Here is a 14,444-nt window from a genome sequence, read left to right as displayed (position 1 = left end):
TTCTGACTGAGATCGATCTTACTTGAGCCAGCAGGGAAAGCAGGTCAGTTCCATGGTGGCCATGTTTACAACTTTGAATAACTCTCTGCTTCTGTACAGCACGTGCCAAAATTAGCATTCTCCGTAGCAGGGCTGTCATAATAACTGTTGCATATAGTGGTATTTATATTACAAGATCTTACAGGACCTGAATCAATCAAGCAAATACCATATTATATTCTAGTAGCTTACTGCATGTACCCATGAAAACATAATTCAGAGCAAGTATATATTTCAGTATATATTTCAATGCCAGAACTACTGATGACAGTTTCAAGTAGAGTGAAGAGTTTGAAACAATATGGATAAACCCTAAAGGAAAATATATAGCTTGAGTTGGAACTTCAAAATGAGGTAGTTTTTGATTAATACAAATGCATTCATTTGGAGAATGAATGCACAAGCTTCAAAGACAGCCGGCATGAAAAAAAGAGAAAGAAAAATGCCATATGAGATCACTCATATGTGGAATCTAAAAAGAAAAGAGAACATAAATACAAAACAGAAACAGACTCATAGACATAGAATATAAACTTGCGGTTGCCAAGGGGGAGGGGGGTGGGAAGGGACAGACTGGAATTTCAAAATTTGTAGATAATGACAGGCATATGCAGAATAGATAAACAAGATTACACTGTATAGCACAGGGAAATATATACAAGATCTTGTGGTAGCTCACAGAGAAAAAAAATGTGACCATGAATATATGTACATTCATGTATAACTGAAAAATTGTGCTCTACACTGGAATTTGACACAACATTGTAAAATGACTATAACTCAATAAAAAATGTTAAAATAAAATAAAGACAGTCAGCATGAGACATAACTTGAAGTTCATAACCATGAGGAAAGTTAAGCCGACTACATCATTGTGCCAATCAACTGTATTCAATTGTACAAACATGATTTAATATGTCTATTCTGTTTGGTGACCTTTTCTTTGAATATCAGAAGAACTAAACTATAATTTATAAAACATTTATATAGAAATCAGCTAAACATTTTAAATAACTACTTTATCTTTCAGGTAAGAACAAATGTTACACTTTAAAATGTATTGTCAATTTAACTAAAAGTTATACTTCATTAATCTCAGATTTCTATTTTCCAAAATTTAAAAGCTATTAAGCAAAATTTCTAAAGTAAGTGTTTGGCTTTCTTACAACTGGAGTTCACCTATTTCTTAAGTGAATACATTTATGTGAATATTAAAGAGTATATTATATTAGAAACATATAAGCCAATAGATTCTAACCACTTACTTAAATGTCTCTTAAGTTGCTGATAAAAGATTAAATTTTTCCCATGGTGGTTTTCTAATTTTTATTTTCAAAACAACTGAATAAAGATAGGTTTAGAGCAATAAGAACTGATTTCACTTTGTTCTCTGTTACCTTGAATGAAAATGATTAGTTGTCCACTTTTATTTTTAATTTATCTGAGCCAATATTTTACACCATCGATCTATACCCACAGTTATTATTACACTCCTGCTATATAGTTTCTAAAACTGGGTATGAAAAACACTTCAGTAAGATGAGGAAAGAAAATATTAGAACATCTGTTTATGATTATCTCATCTGCTAGAAATTTTCTTTCTGTATTTTATATAGAAGTGTGAATGCATGTTATTTAAATCACATATGACTGTAATAGTGCATGAAAGAAGTTATAAATAGATAAGCTATAATTCTTACCAAAGCTAAAAGTAAACTGTGATTGATAGATGAGTACTTTCAAGAGTCCAAAGCTTTTATGCAGTTAAAAGTCTTAAAGTAGAATTAAGAATTAATGTACTGGTTCTAAATTGTATCATGCTAGCTTTTCAATCTTTAGCAATATTTCTACATAATGGATTCAACATTGGATACAATAACAATAAAATTGGGCACAAAGCTAGAAAAACTTCACCTGTAAATCACTTATTCACCATTAAAATGGACCCTAAAAATTGAATAAATGATTGGAGAGTATAAACTTGAGAACACAGTAAATTATATAAATTCAGATGACTGCATATAAAGGAATCAAGCAAATATATGAAGTATAATGTTAAAAATTCCAGTTCACAGGTGAAAATGCTTCTTTTGGCAGTACTTCCAAAAGCAGATATCCTCTGGTTGGCAGAGCTGTTAATTTAAAGAGGAAATTTTGTAAATATGAAAATTTATGATTTGTGAAGTATTTAATCTAAACAGCTAAAACAAGACTACAGCATGTTTTCAGAAAGAATTAATTTATCTAATCAAGATGCGTTATTGCTTTTGATTAGACCTTACATTTACTTTATTATTACAAATTAACATGCCGAACAAGAAAAGTTGTATACTGGGTAGAGTTTTTAATTCTCTTCCTTCAGCTTTAGCTGATTTGTCCCTTAAACGATGATACTTAATTTGATCCCCATAAAGCTGCTTTCCCTTTGGGAATCAGAAGTACCTCTTTTTAAAGTTTATATGTTTCTGAACATGTCATCAAAGGAATGCTATGTGGCGTCCTAATTTACCTTGCATGGCAGTGAGATTCCCAATTTATCTGAGTACAGTAATGGAATCTGAAGGATGGGCTCCTGTCCTCTTCCCTTCTTTGATCAAAAGTACTGACCCCAACATCTATAAACCTGTGCATAAATTAGAAAGTCACGTAAATTTTTTCAGGGCTTCTACAGGCATTGTCACAAAAAAATTTTATGAGTAAATTTTACATCACCTCACGTTGTTTAATATCGCACTGCCAGAATCACAGTTGTCCCTTTTTCATGGTGTTCAAATGCAGAATGACTCAAATACATTCTGAGGTCAAACATAATAGCATATTTGATTCAGTGCACTATTATATTTCTTTAGTATAAATTTTAATAATATGAAAAAACTGCATTATTTTTGCAATTTGTATGCTTTAAACTTTTATTTTGAATGGTGTGATAGACTGAAGCTCTATAAAGGACTGAACCACAGTTTGTACAACAACGTGGCAGGTAGACCGTAAGATAGCCCAATGGTCCGCCATTTCTTGGTATTCACGCTTGGATATACCCCTCCCCTTGGCTATGGGTGGGACCTGAGACTCACCCTAACCAATAAAATATAGCAAAGGCACAGATGTCACTTCCATGATTATGAAACATAAGGTTGCCATTTTTGTATTGCTAGCCTATTCTCTCCCTTAACTGGTTAAATGGAGCAAGTTTTCATGTTGGAAAAGCTCATTTGGCAAGGAACTGAGAGCAGCCTCAAGCCAACAACCAGCTAGGAACTTTGACCCTCATTCTAACAGTCCAAAAGAAAATGAAATCTGCCAACACCATGTGAACTTGGAAATAGACCCTGCCACAACCAAGTCTTCAGATGATGCTCCCAACCCTGGCTGACACCTGGATCACCCCCAGGAGACTCAAAACAGTGGATGAAGCCAATTGATGCCGGGACTGTGACCCCTAAATGTAAGTATTTTAAGTTGCTGGGTTTGTAGTGATTTGTTATGCAACAATAGACGACCAAGAGAAACAGAAAACTCATTTGATGCTAAGCACTCAGCTGTATTTATGCCACTTCAGTGGTTGAACAATTAATGGAGACACAAGAGTTCATAGAAGAGGAGCTCTTAGCAAACAGAGATCAAAGTCAGCACTGTTCCAAGGTCCCAGCTTGCTTAGTATGTTTTCTTGCTCACCACACTAAGATTATCTTAAGAACCCACTCTTCGATGTGAAGTGAATCCTTAATGTTGACTAGGAGTAGGCAAAAGAAAATTTACGACTATAATCAGTTCTGTATAGATAAATAATATGAAAGAAAACAAAGGTTCTAATCATACTGCCCATTATTTCACTTCCAAAAATTTACTATGTGGTTATGATGTGCTATTATTTCATCAATATTTCTATCAATTGGTTTAAACAATAGAACACTTCATGGGTTCAGCATAGTGCTGCAATTTGAAAGCTGTGTTGAGATATTTAAAAGAGTACTCTGACTATGCTTTCATTCTAAGAAAACTTTCACATGATGAGCCTAGTCAGATTTTCAGAGGTTGCAATCAATTTAGACGTCAATTTTCCCTCCCTTATCCTATCCCTAGTTGTAATACGTCTTCCTATTGAAAATCAATGCAACTGTATTTCTATCACGAAGAAACCCTTCATTAAATCTAGTTATTATAGATTTGACAGAAATATTATAATACTGATTCTTTCAAATGGCAGTGTGAGTCTTCAAGAATTTCCGATTCATTTGGAGATAGAAATATCGAAAGAAAGACAAGTCACTCCTTTTCTTAAAAGAAATATCTTTATCAACTGTTTGAACTTGATTAAAAAAAAATAGCAGAATAACAGCAAAAACTATTCTACTTGGCTGATTTGAGCAAATAGCAAGCTAAAATGCATCTAAAAGGGGGGGAAAAAAAACCCCAATACTTTGTTTAAAATAAAGCCCAAAAGAGAAGTAGACAAGTGAAGACATTTTTATCAGGAATAAGTATGCATCTGATGGCTCAAAAAGGTGAAAATGAAAACGCAATCAGTTCTCTAATGAATTAATAGTTACAGCAGGGACTCTCATGTTACTTTATGTGAAGTTGCTAATGAGCAGAAGAGAAGTTGGCAAAAATGGTAGTCAGCACATTCCAGGAACTCACTTGCCTTTTAAAAGGCATTATAAATAGAAGATGGCTGTTTATTCAAAATCAACATATTTTCCTTTCCTTCTGCATTTAGAAGAAATCATTAGATTTTTTTTCCTGTCCAGAAAAATAACACAGAAAAGCTTAAAGCTACATGTTTTATACATCATATTTGCACTTTTTTAAAAACTTTTTAAAATTTGCATTGCTCTTGAAATTTACAGCTAGTTTCTCTTAGAGAGCTCCTTTGTCCACCGCACACTCAGATGCTGGCAGGATCGGGTAGGTAACTTAAGAGACTGGAGTTCATTCTCTATAGGGAGTAGGTGCCCCAACTAAAGGGCAATTCCTCTCCAGCTTTAGCCTTTTGTGAACATGTGGAAATAGACTCAACGTTGCTTGCTTATTGCCTTTACAAAGTGGTAACCAGCTGTTTACCTGGAACCTTCTGATTTTTAAATATTGACACCCAAGTCAATTTAAAACATTGGGAAGGGTTAGTAAAATATGTCTAGTTGCAGGCGACCTAGATCAGTTATAAGGCAATAAACACTATAATACTTCTCCAGTGGCCCATCTGAGGTATCCCATTGCCCGGCTCCTGAGCTGGAAGATTCCTGAGTGAGAGACTCATAACCTGAACTGCACCAATCACACTCTGCTAGGGGTTTGAAATATGATAAGAAATACTCAGGTACCCAGTTTGTTGGGGACTTATAAGGTAGCAACAAAATTATCAGAAATACTACTTAAGTCACTTAAAAATGAAGGAGGGTTATGAATCAATCTTCCCCTAGAGTTTTTAGATCTTCTTACTAATTTTTTGTTACCTTATAAGATGTAATTGCAAGTGATCTCCAGTCAAGAGAGAGACTGGGATTCTAGAGATGTTTTAATGTGGGGCGGGTAATATTTTGGCTGTCAAGGTAATTATGGGATGTAGATGCCTTCAATATTTAGTGTTTCAGGGATGGAGTTTGCAGAAGTCCCAGGAAAAATCATCTTCCTGCAATGAGAAGTGCAGTTCTATACAAAAAGTTTGTGCCATTCAAACACCAAAAGAAATTTTGCTTTAATTGTTTCTAAAACCTGGAGGGGTGCCATTATATCCCTAAAGTCAATAATCTATTACTCCAAATCCAAGATGTCAACTTGAGTCTTTTCATCTGTCTTCACAAACTTCATCTTTGTTCTTGAATGTTTACGATAATCAAGAAGACATGCTAAGTAACCTGGAATACTTTTCTTAAAAAAAGAAGAAAAAAAGAAAACATACATAGCCTCAAAAATCTTATACCCAGAGCTTATACTTTATTTCTCACTTATTTGTCTGCCAGCTCGTACAGAACAGCATCCTTCATATCACATGTCTTTCTCTCATATGTTATCACTAGAGAGAAATGTGAAATTTTCTCCACTTATCACCACCATTTATTTTTGGAATCTCCCCTAAAAGAAAATCAGTGTTCCCCCAAATGGCTTCCATTTGTTACTTAAATAGGAAATTAACCATTGTATAGTTACAGTTGCGCAAGTACATTTAACAAAGTGTTGAACACATGTACCTGGAGAAGTTAATACATACGCGTTTTTTGGTTCAGTCTCTTTAGAAGCCTCGGTAAGTGGACAGTGGTTATGAGAGCCATGTCAGAGGTGCTTGGCAGGTTGCATTGCGGGAACTCACTAGAAAGCTGAGAGCAAGAATTATCTGTATTTCCGTTAACTTCATTTGCTTCTTCTTTCTTATTCAAATTAAATTACTTTCGATGTGAGGGCGGGCGGTCTGGCTGCGACATCTGTCACCCCACTGATCACCTGGGTGGATTCAGCTGATCTGGCTGGCTAGGCGGGTGTCCCCTTCCTCCCTCACGGCTCCACGTGCATCCCTCCCGAAGCTGCGCGCTCCTTCGAAGAGGACGACCATCCCCGATAGAGGAGGACTGTTCTTCTCGGTCAAGGGTGTATGAGCAGCTGCGCTCCCCTGCTGGACCCTCCAAACAAGCTCTCAGATTAAATTACTTTCGCCAAATCTAAAAATCCCCTCAAAGCCAATCTGTCAATAGCAGGCCTGGTGCTCATATGTTTATTGAATACCTGCCACATTCCAGAAAACACCTCTGAATTGTAAGAGCTATTGGTCATCAATCGAAGCATAGTGAAATGACAGTCGCAGAAGCACTGATGCGGGAGTATTTTTAGTGTGGTGGGGGATGCGGTGATTATTATAGGCAAGGAAAGCTTGATGTTGTTAGATATTCTGTAATCATTCTGTTCTTCTTTGTTACCATTAAATGGTAAACACTTGTTTATTTCCACAGTTGTAACTTTACTAGGTTGTGAATGCAGTCAGTATCTCTCAGTATGTATCTCTATGTCTAAGCAGTAGGTACTTAATAAGTGCTTATGAATGAACATATGGAACACAATTCTAAACTATTTTAATCAAGTCTCCCTCTAATTCACTGACTTCTCAAGATTTCCTGTTCCATTTGGAGTAATAGGTGACTGACTCTGGCTAGCAGTTGTATCTTTCATAGATAGAGAGGAAAAGAAAAAAGGAGAGAGAGGAAGGAAGGAAGAAGGAAGGACAGTAGAGGAGGAGAGAGGAGGGGAGGAAAGAAGGGATAGAGAAAGAAAGAATTTAGCTTTCCATTGTTATTTAGTGAATTAGCCAGTTGGAGTCATTCGCTAAGGTTGTGCCAAGGGCACTCACAGCATCTCATTCTTTAGCCCAGCAAAATTGAGAGCCAGAACTGGGTTGTGGTGAATACATGAAAGGAAATTCATTTCTTAAAGACAGGATGATTTGTTGCTTAACTTAGTGTGAAATTCTAAAAACAATTCTCAAAATCCTAAATAGCAACCCAAGTCAAGACCAGAATTGCCTGAACATGGTTTACATGAGATTCCTATGCTTCTAGCCCGAGTCACAAACATGGTGCTCCCACTTGGAATACGGATTCCCATTTGTTGCCGAAGGATGTCGCTAACGGAAGGCTCTAGGAGGGAGAGGAAGGCAGCAGGTACTTGGAGACAGATAAGCCTGGACTCTTTCCTGACTGTGTCACTTATAATCGACAGAAAACCTTAATGCTGCAGAGCCTCAGTTTACTCATCTTTGAATGTACTAATGATTATAATAACTATTTTATGTGACTTCTGTCCTAAGAAGTTGAAAAGCAGTTTGCCAAGTGCCTGACACACAATGTGTGTTTAAATACATTATTTCCCTTCCCCCATTGAAATCAGGGCAGACCCTGCCTATCCACCTTCTATATATATTCTTTTTTAGTTTTTTTTAAATTATTATTGACATATAGTCAGTTTACAATGTTGTGTCAATTTCTGGTGTACAGCACAATGCTTCAGTCACACGGGGGTATACATATATTCCTTTTCAGATTCTTTTTCACCGTGAGCTACTACAAGATATTGAATATATTTTCCTGTGCTATACAGTATAAACTTGTTAGCAGACACTGACTGGTATATATATTTTTAATTCAACACACAAACTTGTTGACGACCACTCTGATAGGTATGGGGTGATACAGGGAAGAAATAGATAATGTCTTGACCTTCTGGAACCTTAATAATTTGAGTTCAGAACCAATCACAGCATATGTAACTTAGAGAAGAGGTGCGCCGTGATGAATGTAATATCAAAGTTCAAATAATATGCTGCAGCAGGAGGGTGGAGGGTGAGATTAATCTGAGTTAGATGAAGTCCAAAGTTCTCTTTGAGAATATGTAAGGTATACACAGCCTGAAGCTTTGAATCTTACATTAAGGCTTCTCTGATCAGTGCAATTACTAAGGAGATTGCTCCTTTTTATTTTGTTTCATGTGTTGTAGACTCAACTCACTTATTGGATTAAAAAAAATTTTAAGTTAGTGACTTTTGCCACAGTGGGAAGACTAGTGACAAGTTACACCATGGAGTAATATGTAGGGGGGAATCGCAGGTGGTTTGGAATGAAAAGATCGGAGAGATGTCACCGTGTTCATTCTCAGGCTGTTTTTAGGTACTCAGCTCACCCTGTGAAAGCAGACATCTCACTAATTCCAAGAGTTGATATGATGACTTAACAAGGAAGTGTCTATAGGAAATCACCTTAACTGCCAAATATTATAGAAATGGAGGCTATGTTTAGTGTAAGTGGAGCTCAACTAGTAACTCCTGATTGATTATAACTGGTAGTTACATGGCTTAGGATAAGATATTTCCATTCGCTAAGTGAATCACTGAGATGTTTCACTGAAAACAGCTAGATGAATTTTTTGGTTTCCTGTTTAAAGTCAGTCAACTGTGCAAGCGATACCTCCAGACAGGTCACTGAGTGTATAAGAAACATTAACATTTTCATTATGTTAGTGTTGATAATATCCCAACTTTTGCTGTAGTAAAATTATGCAAAGCTTTGGTAGAAGAAGAAGGACAATCATATCTTAAATTCCATAGGAAAAACTAAAATGAAAATTTTGAGAATGCAAATTTTTATACTGTGTAGGTAAACAGTGATCCTGGTTTTAGTGCTATGACCTTGTAATTCCATATTAATGGAATTACAGTTTTCTCCATTGTTCCATCATTTCCCTTAAAAGGTATCAACCATTTAGTTCTTTCAGCTGAAAAATTTAGACTGCACGCATTTGGAAACCAGTCTAGTTTATCCAATGATTTGACATTTGTACTTTATTTAGAAGAAGACAAGCTGAACTTCAATATTGATCTACAGAAGCAAAAGATAAGATTTAATTTCACAATGTGAGGAGAGGAAATATTAATGAGGACATACTCACCTGAGATCCACAACAGGTGGATTTAGAATCCAGTTCTGTCATTACTGGACTATTTTATCTTCATAATTTACATGATTACTCTGGCTTCAATTGCTTTATCTTGAAGATGAAGCTTAATAATGCCTTTCTGTAGGAAAATTTCAAGGTCAAAGAGACTCTATTTTAAAAGTACATTTTAAGCATTTATTGAAAGATATTATTTGAAAGATGCCAAACTTTCCAGCTTTTTACAAAAACTTCCATTCAATAAAACTTATATTAATAGTGGCCGAGAAGATTACTTAGGCTTGGGCTGCATTTTGCCAATAACAAAATACTGCCTGGTCAAAATCAGACCTACCAGAAAGACACATTTAAAAGCAGTAAAATTAGGCTTCAAAGTCTATTTTTGAATGCCAGCCTTCTGCCAAATACGAACTCTGCTAACTCACAGCTATTAGTTTAAAAATAATTCATGGTTTTTGCACTGTTCAGACTTCTTTCACAGTTACGTTCAGTTTTTAAAATCTGAGAGGAATTACCAAGCATCTGTCTAAACGGATGACTGGGCGAGAAGGAAGGAAGAGGGCCCTAAGAATTCACAGCCGTGGTCGTCCGCTATCCTCAGCTCTTACTCAATAAACTGGGTATTTCAGGCTGAGCCACCACACTCTTCTAGAAATTTCCTTTCCTCTGTAAACCTGAGTGGGATGAGCAAGATGATCTCTACGTTTTGACAGACCTCAAAAACTTATTTCTTTAATTCATGGAGAAGGAATGATAATAAAAAGATGAGCCTTTATACATAAAATACAGTACAGTAACAACAGGTCTCAAGCATTTAAAATAAATTAATATAAAAATAAGCACTTAATTTTTTGGTGCCCAACGTTACGCAGATAATGAAAAATTCTAGATCAGTAATAGCCCCTTGGAAATGGGATCCTTACTAGCATTTTAATTTAACATGAATCTTCCTCTTTTTGGAATACCTTATGCACATTCTGAACTAAAGGACTGAAATACACTTGATCTTAACCCTGCCAAATTTTTCACACCTTTCAAGACACAATGTAACTGCCTCACTCCCATAAATCCAATGGGATCCCACTTAAAATTCTACTATACTTTTCATCATTTGACAATTCATAGCATACTTTCTTGCATTTGTCTCTAATTGCATTCTTTAAAGATTTTGATGATAGTGGAAACCACTGAGATGATGAGAAACTTGAAGTCTAAATTAGGTACATTGTTCATAATCAAAGGAAAATAAGAGAATTTGTCTGGTGGAGAGTGACAACATGCTAACTCTTGTAAGGATGGTTTTAAAATGTAAATATATGAAGCTGCATATGCGATTTCTTTATTTCTTCTCATTAAACACAGGAGGTGGGAAATAACACTGTACAGATGCTAGGGGAGAAAAATCATGTCACACAGTCTGTACCCCTGAGTATTTTTTCTCACATATTGTAAATTTTGTTTTTTGCACATCTGAATGCAAGAAGTTCTATTTGTTTGTTTTTTTTAGTTAAAAGAGCTTCTTTTATATGTTGTTTCTGCACCTTTTAAACTATACAAATAAAAAGTCTAACACATTTGGTTTCAATATTAGGAAATTCAAAAATATTAAAAAAAACAAGAAAATATTAACAGAAAAAAAAAAAACGTTATCTTAGACCAGACTCCAGTAATAGAGAAGATGGAAGTCATAAAGTAAACTCTCTATTACTTCATATTCTATTAATCTCTAGAATTGTGAAATAATTTTTTGTAGCCAATAACATTGATCCCTTGTTAGTGCAAGATCTTCAAAGATTTTGAAATAAAATCAGAACAGTAAATGTTATTTGGGTTATTTTTTCTAACTGCAAATTAAGTACTGTATTTATCAAAGGCCTACTTTGAGTTCAGTGTTCAATTCACACGTCATTGCCCACAGATCTCCACTGTTCTTGATGGCACCAACCTATCTGCCTCCTTTCCTCTACTACACACGTGGAGAACAGTCATCTTTACAAAAGCTAAAATTAATCAGATCTCCTGCTGACCACAATTTATAATTTCCCAATGCCGTCAAGATGAAATAAAATGTTCTCTACACACCCTTTTTCACTTCTCTAACCTCCTTTCCTCACATTCACATCTTAAGCTCCAGCTATATTAGCTACAGACTATTTCCTGGCACAAATTCATTCTCACCCATCGGCCTCTATACGTGAACTTGGTATTAAGCGTCTATGATTTTATGTATTATTAAGCTGTGTTCGTTGTTGTTGTTTTTAAATCTGAAAGCCTGTTGGATTTTGTCTCACACTTTTTCTCATCTGTGGAGAGGACCCTTTATTCTTTTCTCCTCAGATCAATCAATATAGGGGATCAGACTTTTGAATTTCCTAATATTGAAACCATCCTTGCATCCTCGGAATAAATCCCACTTCGTCATGATGTCTTCTATTTTAAACCGACTGTCTGTTAGTATTTTACACAAGATTTCTACATGAATATTCATAATTAAGACCAGCCTGTAGCTTTTCTGTTTAGTACGATCTTTGTTGGGTTTAAAATTCCAAGCTTTTCTAGCTTCATAAATCAACTTTATGTATGTTTCTTTTTAGTCTCTGGGACAACTTATACTGCATTATGATTCTTTGGTCTTTGCTAGATTTCTTCATGAACTGTTTGGGTCTGGAATTTTTGGGGGCAAGCTCTGTAGCTACTTCCTCTCTTTATGTGTTAACTTATTTCTCTATTTCTTCTATGGAAGTAGTCTGTTTCTTTTTGAGATTTAGTTTTTAAATTTTCTTTACTTAACTGCTGTTTTGCCTAGTTGTTGATTTTCTTCAAACAACTTGCTTATGGGTTTATTAGTTTCTTTTTTTTTTTTTTTCTTTTTTCCAATTTGTTAAATGATTGAAATTTTTTTTAAATTAAAGCACAGGTTTTTGGCTTGTAATGTTTTTGGGGTTTTTTTGTTTGTTTGTTTGTTTTGTTTTTTTGTTTTTTTTTTTTTTTGAGAGGGAGGTAATTAGGTTTCTTCATTGATTTCTGCTTGGAGGAGGTACTGGGATTTGAACCCCTGACCTCTTGGGTGCTGAGCATGCGCTCTGCCACTTGAGCTCTACCCTTCCCCCAAATGATTGAAATTCGCTGAGATTACAACTTAAATGTTCCTTTCTTACCCTAAAAAAAGGTAAATACGTGAGGTGATGAGTATTTTAATTAACTCAGTGGAGGAAACCTTTCACAATGTTAAAATATCTTAAATCATCACTTTGTACTCTTTAAATATCTTAAAATTTTGTCAATTATACCTCAGTAAAGCCAGAAAAAACTATTTTGTTTTTATTAATTTCTTTTATCTGCTCTCTTTTTGTTTACTTCAGTATTTCAGCATTTTGAGTTGAGCATGTTAATTCAGTAGTTTTCATGCTTAAAATTTGTATTAATATAGACATCTCTTGCTGTAACTTTTCTCTGGGAAGTGTTTTAACTGTGCACCACACTTGTAGGGGTGTCATTCCACCACTTATTTTGGAAAAAAAAATTGATTTTTGTGTTTTGTTTCCTCTTCAATCCAAGCTTGTTTTTACATTACTTTTATTTCTTAAAAGATTTTGCATGAATGTGTGTGCATGCACTCACGTACATGAGTTCTATGGTAAATTATTATAAATGTTCCATGTACAATTTTTTAAAATATATTCTATTTTACTGGGATTCAAATTATATATGGATGGAAGTATATATACATATAAAACACAATATGTATATAATATACAATATCATATATATTATACATATATATAGTATATATATTTCTTTTCCCATTTCCAATGGTACCACTGTGGTTCATGCCACATCAGTCAACATCTGGATTATTGTAATTGTCTCTTTAAAGTTCTTACTCCTCTCTCCATATCTCCATACCTCTTGGTCTCTTCTTAATATATCAGCTGGAATAATGCCTTTAAGTCATTAGTGAGACGTGACCTTGGGTTTCCCTCAAGGTAAGATCTTGCCCTCTGGGGATGTCTCTGACTTCCTCCCTGAGTGACCTTCCTCTGATTCACGCTACGCCATCCACGCTGGTCACCTGGCTGTTCATTAAAAACTCCTACCATGTTCTTATCCTAAGACTATTTCTTTCGCCTGAATTATTCTGCACCCAAATAGCCACATGATTAAGTAACATACCAGACTGTTTGCATATTTATTATGATTATTATTCTTTGTTGCTTCTGTTTACTCCAAATTGTGAAAGTTCAAGATCCTTAAGAGCTGGGATCTGTCTGCTTGATTCACTGATATATCATGACCCTCAGAACAGTGCTGGTACCTAATTAACACTCAGGAAAAATGTGTTGCACAATCGCTATGCAATGAATTTTATACACATGTGCACTGTATAAAAAGGCAAATATTTATTTAAAAGGAAGTCAATGATATTCACTGTCAGCTATAAATATAATGATATCACTTGACCTTCTTGAATGAAGAGGAGAAGCAGTGTTTCCTTTGAATTTCCTACTTGATAAAACAGGAAATTTTATCTCCACCTCCTCCATTGAATAGCAGATTATTGGAATATAATCAGTGTCCAATTTGCCTTTTCTAAGCTTCTACCAAGCATAAAATTAAAGTCATAAATGATCATCCTTTCATAAGCACAGGAGTTTTGCAGGTTTGAAAGTTGTCCTAGGTTTGAAAATTCTATTGTCTGTCTGAGACGTTAGCCAGTTTCCACTGTCTGGTGAATGATAGTACATTATATGTTTTTAAAGAAAAAAATTGTAGACAACTTTTGAGCACTGAGTGAAAGTTTTCCAGTGAAAGGAAATCATGTGCAAGGGAGTCTAACTTTCAAAACAACTGGCTACCTGAATAAAGGCTGAGAGGAGTATTTATAGCTTAAATTATTGGATAGTCAACAATAATTCCATGTGAATAAACTTGAGTCAAATTTAACGAAAAAGAGGTTTTTGTCTTAAAAG

This window comes from Camelus bactrianus, chromosome 3 (assembly GCF_048773025.1).
Source record: "Camelus bactrianus isolate YW-2024 breed Bactrian camel chromosome 3, ASM4877302v1, whole genome shotgun sequence".
In the NCBI taxonomy this organism is placed as follows: Eukaryota; Metazoa; Chordata; class Mammalia; order Artiodactyla; family Camelidae; genus Camelus; species Camelus bactrianus.
This window is presented reverse-complemented; position numbering follows the sequence as displayed.